General features: G+C 55.1%; 1 long non-coding RNA gene across 1 annotated transcript; it reads right to left on the minus strand.

The window, feature by feature from the left end:
- Positions 1-2,177: 2,177 nt before the first annotated feature.
- Positions 2,178-6,868, minus strand: LOC106025290 (uncharacterized). The gene is made up of 3 exons (XR_001198859.2): positions 5,888-6,868; positions 4,259-4,358; positions 2,178-4,158 (listed from the first exon to the last, which is right to left on the minus strand). It is a non-coding gene; the product is annotated as an uncharacterized LOC106025290 (long non-coding RNA).
- Between the last annotated feature and the right edge of the window lie 2,697 nt (positions 6,869-9,565).

Consider the following 9,565-nt stretch of genomic DNA (forward strand, 5'->3'; position numbering starts at 1 on the left):
GACTCAGTCTTGTCAACTTAGTGAGACCTTGTCTCAAAAAATTTTTTAAAAAGGACTGGAGAGGTAGCTTAGTGGTAGAACATATCTGGGTTTCATTCCCACCATGGCAAATAAATAAATAAAACAGAAAAAGAAGAAGAACCATGACGGTGATGGGTTTGTGTTTCTTGGGTGCCCTGACTCAGAGAGGACAAATCTCTCTCATGCCAGACAGGCGTCTGGCCTGCACCCTGGATTGGACCCCACTTCCTCCCTTTCTTCCCAAAAAGATGGGAGTCAGGGAGTCCGTGAGCCTATAAAGGGGTGGGGCCCCCGAGGGTAGAGGCTGGGGAGAAGGCGGCCTCCTTCCTGGCAATCCAGCCAACTCTGCTTTCCCCCAGGGTCTCTGCGGTGCTGTGTTTGTATAATGTTGGCCTGGGGTTTCACCCACCACCACGATTCCCTTTCTCTCTTCCATTTCTCCAGTCCTCCTTCCTCCTGGTATCTGTTTAATTTTTTCTTTTTTGAGCACTGAAGAAGGAGCCCAAGGCCTCGCATGTGCTAGGCAAGTGCTCCATGCCGGAGCTATACCTCTGGATTTGATTTTTGTTTTGCTTTATTTGTTTGAGACTAGGTCACACTAAGTAGCCTAGGCTGGCCTTGAACTTGTGATCCTCTTGCTTCAGCTTCCGGAGGATCTAGGATGACAGGTGAGACCACCACCCCAGGCTTCCCTTCAGTACCTGCTCCTCTAGTGTTCAAGATGTTCTGGGCACTGTGGAAGCAGCCAGGCTTACTCCAGGCGGAGTCCCAGCCCTGCCCGTGGGGTGCTTACAGTCTAGACGAAAGAACACCCAGGACCAAAGAATCAGGGGACAGTGGACAATACATCAGAGCGACATTGAGGACAAAGTAGACTGAGGCACAGGGGCCACGCCCCTGAATGAACCGCCACTCCTGATTGGTTCTGTCACCCTCACCCGGGCTCTCACCGCTCCTGCGCACGCGTGCACCCAGGGAGGGAGCAGGGTGTGGCTTGGCCCGTTTTACAGCTTCCTACACATATGTATATTCCTTGATTGCCTTTTTGGCTCGATGTCCCATTTTGAGACTGATCCTTGTTGATACGTGATGCTCCAGCTGACACGCTGTCACCGCGAAGGACCATCCCTCGGTATAAATGTGTCAGTACGCATTGAGTCATCTTCCCCGTGATGGACATGTAGGCTGTTTCCAATTTTTTTCTCCTTACCACCCAGGCTGTAGGAGCTTTATTGTACCAGTCAACACTCCGGCCTCCTGTGTTTCCTAGAAGAAAAGCACCTGGTGACAGAAAGCCAATACTACACGTCACAAAGCTCACCCTGTCCTACAGTGACCACGAGGACAATGACAAACACAACTCTCAGGTGCTGAGTGTGTGGCTTCCTCTAGGATCACTCCATGCCCTGAGGCTCCACACCTCCGCTTCATGTTGATGGTAATCAGAGGCAAAACCAGCCTGTTCTCCAGCATCAGACACAGGCCGAGACCAGAGAGGCAAAGGAGTTTCTGCAGGGCCACTCAGCTGCTAGGGGAGAGCAGCTCTCAGCAGCACGGCCACCCTGCCCACCGCTCTGCCCGTCCGCAGTGGCCTCAGTCACGTCCCTAGGAGCCCTCAGCTTGGTCCTGCCTCGGAGCATTCCCACCAGCCCCTCTGCCCAGAGGGCTTTCCTGTCTCACATGGCCTCCCAGGACCCCTCCCCAACCCTTTCCCTCTCTCCTTCTCAGCATTCACTACTTAAAATTGCTCCACTGTTTGGGAAGTGGCCTAGTGTTTGTGGTTCCCTCGGAGCAAGCAGCTCCTTGAGCTTGTTCATCTCTCTCTGCCTAGCACTCAGCACTGCCTGTCGTGTGTGAGGGTTGATCAAAAAATACACTGAACTTTTAAAGTGAAAATAATGCATGACAATAAGAGACACAGGGCCATTCATCCCTCCGAGAGTGCCCAAATCCTCCTGCTCGACGCAGACACACTCATCCCATCGCTCTGGCCACTTTCTGAAGCAGTTCTGGGAGTCTCGTTTCGTGAGTGTCTTAACTTGTGCTGTTGTGGCTGCCTCGTTCTGAATCCATTCAGAACACTTCTCTTTCACGACATTTTGACTTTGGGGATGAGAAAGAAGTCTCACACTGCCAGATCTAGTGAGCGAGGTGGATGAGGACACACTATAATGCTTTTATTTGACAGAAATTGCCATAAATGTTTGATTAATGAGATATGATCAAAAACTACAGTGAATGTTTAAAGCACGTATTACAGTAAAGGACACACTGGCATCCATCCTCCTCAAAACACTCAAAATAGCCCGGCACGCTTCCACTGAACTTAACGCATCAATGTAGCATTACTTGGCAATGTAGCTTTAACTGGAATAAGTTTTTAAAAATATAAGCGTTCATCATATCTTTCTATTACCCCTTGTAGTATATGCTTTGACAAAGCCCTTTTACTGTGCCGGCTCCTGGGCTTTAGTCCTTTACAAATAAGCGTTCATGTTGTCCTCACAATGATCTCCTGGTGGGATTGATCTTCATTGTATAAGCAAAGAGGAGGAGACAGCTCAGAGACATTATTAGGTAACTTAACCAGGGTCACACAGCAAGGCCAAGCAGAGAAGGGATTTGGAACTAGATCTGCCCCAAACCAGGTCATCCTGCCTCTCCCTCTCTGCCCAGAAACAGCATTACCCACTGTATATGAGAGTTTGCAGAGGACACTTTTTTCACAAAGGGGAAACTGAGGCCCACGAGAGTCCAAGACTTGTCCGGAGTCACCCAGTGAGTTGGCAGCAAGACCAAACTCCCATCGTCTCCTGGACCCCCAGGATGATGTGCCCCAGGACCCACCACCCCTTTCAAATGAGGGGTCACATCTTCCAAACATGGGTCACATCTCTCTCTGCACATGGGTGCCAGTGGCTGGGGACAGGACTGAGAAGGCAAAGCGGGGACAGAGATGTGCCTGTCACGGCAGCCTCCCGTACCGACCCGAGGAGCCATTATTCAGGTCATCAGGCTGCAGCGGGCGGACAGGACAGTCAGCTGGCTGGGCCACAGGGGGCCTCGGGCCCTGGGAGCTGTCACCGCTGACTGATGGATGGGGACAGCTTCCAGTCGCCGGCCATCCCAGCCACGAGCCTCACGGCCACCCTTTTGGCCTCCCACGCTGGCCTCCTGCCCAGTGCCTGGCTTTGAACGTCCGCAAGGCCTTTTGTTCCCGCAGCAGGGGCCGGGGACAGCGCAGAGGGGCCCCTTTCCAGGAAGGAACTGCCTGCTGGGGCTCCCTGCCCCCTACCCCCTGCATTAGTCTAATTACCTGTGGGCAGGAGGGGCGGCCAGGGGGCCCGCTGGGCCTTTAGGAATCTGATGGGGGAGGGGGAGGGAAGGACAGCCAGAAACAACTCCAATCCCAGCCTGCAGAGAGGGTGGGAACAGGGACCTGCTATTCCAGATCCAGGGCTGGAGACCTAGGCTCCGAGAGGACAACGGTCTTCACTCGGGTAACACAGCAAATTAGCAGCAGGGCTTGGGCTGGACCAGGGGTGTTCAGGCAGGAAGGGAATCCACGTACTAGCTGTTACACTCTTTCCCATATGCACCGACTTAGTCCAACGGCTTCTCGTGACTTTCTTTCTAACTCTGCGTCCTTAGGCAGGTTAATTCACTCTCTGAGCCCCAGTTTCTTCATCTATGAGATGCACTTATCTGTTGAGAAACTCCAGTATTCAGGAGGAGACATGAATCTGTCCATCTCCAACCTCAGAATGCTCGCTCGCTGTCAAGGGCAAGATATAGATGAGTCCGCTGAGCTCAGCGAGCATGCTAAGTGCTGGGCTGGGTTAGGGTAGAAGCAGCAGGGGATTCGGGGGTACAGCAGGGCTTCACAGAAGACAAGCCACCTGCGGATTTTAGCTAGGGAGCCGAGGGGAGCTTTGCATGCATTTGGGAACCATCTTCCTGGCTGTGAGCATTCTGGGAAGGAGCAGAGGCAGAGACGGGGTAGCCAGGTGTCTACTGCACCGGTCCAAGCACAACACAGCGATCAGGGCTGAGCTGGGCCTCGGTTCTCACAGCTTCACACACGCTGGGCTTGGAGCCAGCGGGCCGTGGCTTCTTGGATTGTGCACTTTCTGATACCTGCTGGATTGGCAGTGGCTTAAAAACTAAATATAGACTTATCACATGGCCCAGCATCCACTCCAGAGGAATTGTAAATAAATACTTGGAACTTACTCACACTGGCCAAAAGCTGCAAACAGCCTGACCGTCTGTCTGTCTGTCCAGGGATGAACAGACAAAAGACCCATGGTACATCCATACAGCAAACTCCGGGTCAGCTGCAAGGAGAGAAGTCCTGGACACATTACTGTTTGGGAGCCCCCAAACCCCAGTGCTCTGGGCAGCAGCCAGTTCACAGGATCAGAGGAGAGGGGGGCTGTGTAGGGGCTGTGCGAGGGGAAAATGGAGAATTACCGCTTACCTTACGGGTGCAGAGTTTCTTTTTGGGGTGATGAAAGAGTTTTGTATGATACTGTGAGTATGTTTAGTGCCACTGAACTGTCCCCTTAGAATGTTTAGAATGGCGACTTTTATATTATGTATTTTATCACAAATTTAAAAATCGACGATATACCGAAAACCCCTTCACTGAGTTATACACCTTAAATGGGCACATTAGACACCCCCAAAAGTGTTATTAAGAAAGACAAGAGGGATGAAGCCACGGGGTATCCTGAGGCCCTCAGGAAAATAAGAAAGGAAAGCCACCTCGAGGGAGATAAGGCCGCCAGGTAGCAAATGACAGTGGCGGCCTGGACACACACATGTCCCCAGGTCCTGTGGGGAGAGGCCACCCTGAGCCTGTACTGATCTGCCGCGCGCCCTTTGGAAGCCTCAGGACCTCTCTGAGGCTCGGATTCTGCAATGCCTGGATTCTCTTTGCTGTGGGCTGACTGTGTGCTGCCTCTGGTCAGAAGCTTGTTCTGAATTGTCTCTTTCAGTCCTCCCTGTATTCCTGAGGAGGAGACAGAGGCCCAGAGAAGGTGGGAGGCAGGGAGAGAAGGCCGTGGCCCAGCACTCGCCTCAGCCCATCTCCTGCTGGCCTGGCCACCCGCCGGCCAGCCCATCTAGCCCCTGTGTCCATCGGTTGGAGCTGGAGTTGGTCACGGATTCTGTTCCTCCTGCAAATGATCTCCATGTGTCAGGGATTGGGTTTCCCCTGGCCCGGCGCTGTCCCTCCTGGGACCCGGGCGCCCCATGGCCTGATCTCGCCCCAGCAGCCCCTGCCTCGGCTGACCTGTGAGGCCGGCAGGCGGGGCCTGGGCATCTGGTTTAGCCATCAGCACTGGGGCTTGTTTCGGTTTTAATGACCCGTGGAGCCCCCGGGAGAGGCAGAGAGCGCAGAGGCAGACAGGCGCAGTGAGACAGCAGGGGGTGGGGAGCCTGGCCTGAGCAAACAAACCCGGAGCAGGGTTGGGGGGTGGGACCCGCTAGAACACACAGCCACACTCACACACGCACGTGCACACGCACACACAGAAAAGCCACCTTTCACACCCCTACTTGAGGCTGCCTCCGCTCTGCTCAGCTCCGTGCTGTGAGACACCAGCCTTTGCAGCTGCTGTTCCCCCGCCCAGAGTACTCTTCCAGCCCCTCCCTGCAGACGCCCCCCGCACTTCCAAAGCACCAACTCCCCAGGGAAGCTGACTAGCTCCTCACCCTCTTGGCATGGCCTCCTCTCCCTTGCACCATGGGGGACTCAGCCGGTTTGAGGCTCAGCCCATTTGTAAATGCTCTGCAATCCTTGGCCCTACCCCCAGGTTTCCTGTGCTCATGGCAAAAAAGCAAGACCACAGTTGCACCCTACCTCAGCTGCACACATTTCGAGGTGAGGCCGAGCAAAGGTTCAGGGAGGCTTAGTAGTTAGCTGCTCAGGAGGGGACTGGGGTGATCACTGTGCTCGTGCCTCCCCGCTTCTGTTTCCCAGAAGAGCTGGTGTGGGAGGCAGATGTTCCTCAGTCCCTCTCCTCGTCATCTGGGCAGCGGCACATGACTTCCAAGGGCTCATTTTGTCCTACCCCTCCAGACAGACTTGGGTGTCTCTAGCTTCTCCCTGGGCCTCAGTTTCCTCATCTGTAGCAGGCAGAGAAGAGCCTTGGTGTTCTCTTGAGCCTGCTCTCCTTGCTGGGGCACAGATCAGATACGGAGAGGTGCTCCAATTTCTACGAGGGGGAAATTGAGTCTCAGAAAGGCTGATGGTCTTTCTAGGGAGCCACAGGCAGGCTAGGGCAGGCATGGATTTTGGTTTCCAGCCCCAGCTCTGCCTTTGGGCCCGATTGCCTTCTGCCTCTAGCTGACAGGTGGGAGCAGGGGCGCTGTGTGTCTCACCAGCTCCCACAGGTCCCCGTTTTAGGTAGGGGCATCTGGGCAGCCATTGGCTCCAGGAGGGCTTGGCGAAGTGGTCAGGCAGAGGAAGGCGCACTAGGGACCTGGGTCCTTCTGCCTGCTCCCAAGTGGTCCAGTGGCTAGGTTTCATCTGCCCCTTGGGTGTGCCACCCACAGAGTGAGGGTGAGGACTCGCTGTTGATGAGATCCGTCAGCACTTAGAGAAGCAGGCACGTGCAAGAGCAGGCGTTTGTTGGCTGCTGCCGAGGGATGTGTGAACTTCGCTCATCATTCCCTGGCTTAGCATGGCGTGGGACCTCCCTCTGCACAGAAATCATGCTCATCTCTCCGAGCCTCGGTCTCTGTGTCTGTGAAATGGGGGCGATTCCTTCCGCTTCATGCTTTTCTGTAACCCTAGAGCCTTGAGCTATTCGGGGGCACCAGATGCAGGTCTGCTCAGATGTCCCACAGGCCTCTCTGCTCATGTGTGGCAGAGCGGGTGGAGGGCGGTGTTGGATCTCCCCCCAGCCTTCTCTGCCTGTTGAGTGGGTGCAGGCCAAGCTGACCCTCCACCCTGACTGAAAATACCTGCACAAATCCTTCTCGTAAAGCCCCAGCTCCTCCCACTGGGGCTCCCAGGGACACGCCAGTGGCTAAAATAAAGCCTGAGGTCAGCAATACCTTATCCCAAGCTGCCACCAATTTGGCTGCTCCTGGAGCTCCAGGCACAGATGGATTCTGGCAGGTGCTGCCATCGCCAGTCCCTACCATGGTGCAAGGCCCCTGGGCTGCCCTCGGGGGCAGAGTCAGGGCCTGAGTGAGCTCGGGGACTGTCCTCCTGCCCCTTCACTGGCCACCTGCCCTGACAGCTTTGGGACCCTGGCTCCACTAGCCCTCCCCTCGTCAGAGGTGAGCAGCTGTCCCGGGCTGGGCCTCAGCCCACTGTGTCTGCAGACAGCGCTGGCTGCAGTTGAAGCAGTCTGGATGCCAGCCCATCCCCAGTGTGGAAACTGAGGCCCGAGGATGTCCACCCTGGGATTTGGACCTATGTGTCTTCCCCAGAGTCCCTCGGGCACAGAGATCAGCTGGCGGCTGAGGCCCATTATCGAGCGCCGAGCAGGTGGAGGCCATGCACGCAGGCCGGCTGCCTGGTTTGTATTTTTAACACCCGGCTCTCGGGCGGTGACAAGGTGTCTGCTAAGTGAGGTAATAGGCAATTGAGTGGGTTCCGCTTTGCTGAGGGCTCTCATAAATCACGTCTGTCAGGGGCTCGTGTCGCCGTCCAGGGCAGCGGCCGCGTGTCGGCAATTAGCCAGCCTGTGCCCCGTGGCTGGACCGCAGCCTGCATGCCCGCACCGCCACCCTGGCCGGCCCAGGGGGTGTCAGCTCTGCTCCTGCTCCAGCTCCTGCCTGCCCTGCCAGCCTTCATGGCTCAGATGAGAAGGAGGGGGCATTGGAGTGAGGGATCAGAGGCCCCAGGGCTGGAGGCAGGCGTCTTCTCTGTGGGCTTCAGTTTCCTCATCTGGAAAGTGGGCACCTTAGGTGACACCTGCTGGAGGACTAATGCAGAGGTAGCAAAGACAGACCTGTCTCAGCCTAAAGAAGCAGTGGTGAGTGGCAAGGATGGTGATGAGGAAGGTAGGGGCTGGCAGTGCGGATGCCTGGTCCCAGAGATGTCCCCAGCGCGCTTCCCACTCCCCTCCACTCTGCTCCCACCTGCTTCCCTGGCTGCATTTTTTGGAGGGGGGGGGAAGAAAAGCTTGAATCATGTCATTGCCAACATGTGAGGCGGAGTGTCAATCCTGCCGTGGCCCTCAGTCCTGGGAGGTGGGGCCTTTCCACCCCAGTTTAGGGCTGGGAACACCAAGGCACAGGCGGCTTAGACCCCGCGATGAGTCACAGTCTCAAACCCGGGCCAACTCCTGTGACCTCTCCTGTGATCACGCTGGCTGACAGTGTGACTTGGTGTCGCAGAGGGAGAGGAAGCCTGCTACGGTCCCTTAGATCCGAAAACTCTTCTGTGCTGGGGACTGGACACGAAAAATTCAGCCCCAAAGGATGCAGACCCCTCAGAGGTCCCAAATCCCTTTCCGTCAGCCAGGTTGTGGTCTCTTCCAAGCCTTTTCTTTTCTTATTTAGCAGTTAATGGCTTGAACCCAGAGCCTCCTCAATGAACTACGTCCCGGTTCTTTATTTTTATTTTGAGACAGGGGCTCATAAAGTTGCTAAACTGCCCAGACTGTACTTGACTTTGCAGTTCACCTGCCTCAGCCTCCCAGAGTTCTAGATTACAGGACTGTCCCCCAGGTGTGGCCCCAAGCCTGGTTTGTATCTGATGTAGGTATTTCCACTGACAGCTCAGCCATGGTGCTCAGCCATGCCTTGCTCTGTGCATCTGTGTAATGGGTCAGCAGGATTCCAAGGAGTTTGTTCGGAGAGCGGAGGAGCACTGCCACTATAGGAGGTTTATTTTCTACATTCATTTGCTTTTCTACATTTGAACTCTGGCAAGTGTGACTCAAGGCTGGCATAGGAACAGTTCCACAAGGGGTGGCACAGCCAGAGGCCTCTGTAGCAGGAGTAGCACTCCTGAGTTTGGGGTCCCCAAGGTGGGAGGTCAAGTCCCATCTTGGCTAGAGGGAGAAATGTGCTGCATGGACACAGAGACATACACCTATGCACACATGTACACACTCACAAGCTCAGAAATTCAGACCTCCCTCTGCCATGTATGTGGGAGCACAGAGCGGGGCTGACACCCAGGAGTCCCTGTTTCCCACAATTCACCCCTGAAATCCACACAGCTATGCACATAATCTTGTTTCCCCCTTGGTTCATATTCAGGAGCTGGTTGTGGTAGCCCATGCTTTAAGCCCAGCACTAAGGAGGCTGAGGCAGGAGGATTGAAAGAGTTCCAGGCCAGCCTGGGCTACAGAGCAAGCCTGGTCTCAAAAAACCAAAACCCCAAACCAGAAATGAAACAAACCCACATATAGGTCTCCCCACTCCCTGGACACTTCCAACCCTTGCAAAACTCTTAGCCTTGTTTCTTGGGGCAGGAGGGGCGAGGTGGGGCCTCAGAGACCAATGGTGAGGGCAGCTAAGGCTGAGAGGGCGCCTTTCCCTGCTCGAGGGCCCCTGTGATTCCCTAGACAGCATC

This window comes from Cavia porcellus, unplaced genomic scaffold (assembly GCF_034190915.1).
Source record: "Cavia porcellus strain 051 isolate PalLab524CR breed Dunkin Hartley unplaced genomic scaffold, mCavPor4.1 scaffold_16, whole genome shotgun sequence".
NCBI classification, from domain to species: Eukaryota; Metazoa; Chordata; class Mammalia; order Rodentia; family Caviidae; genus Cavia; species Cavia porcellus.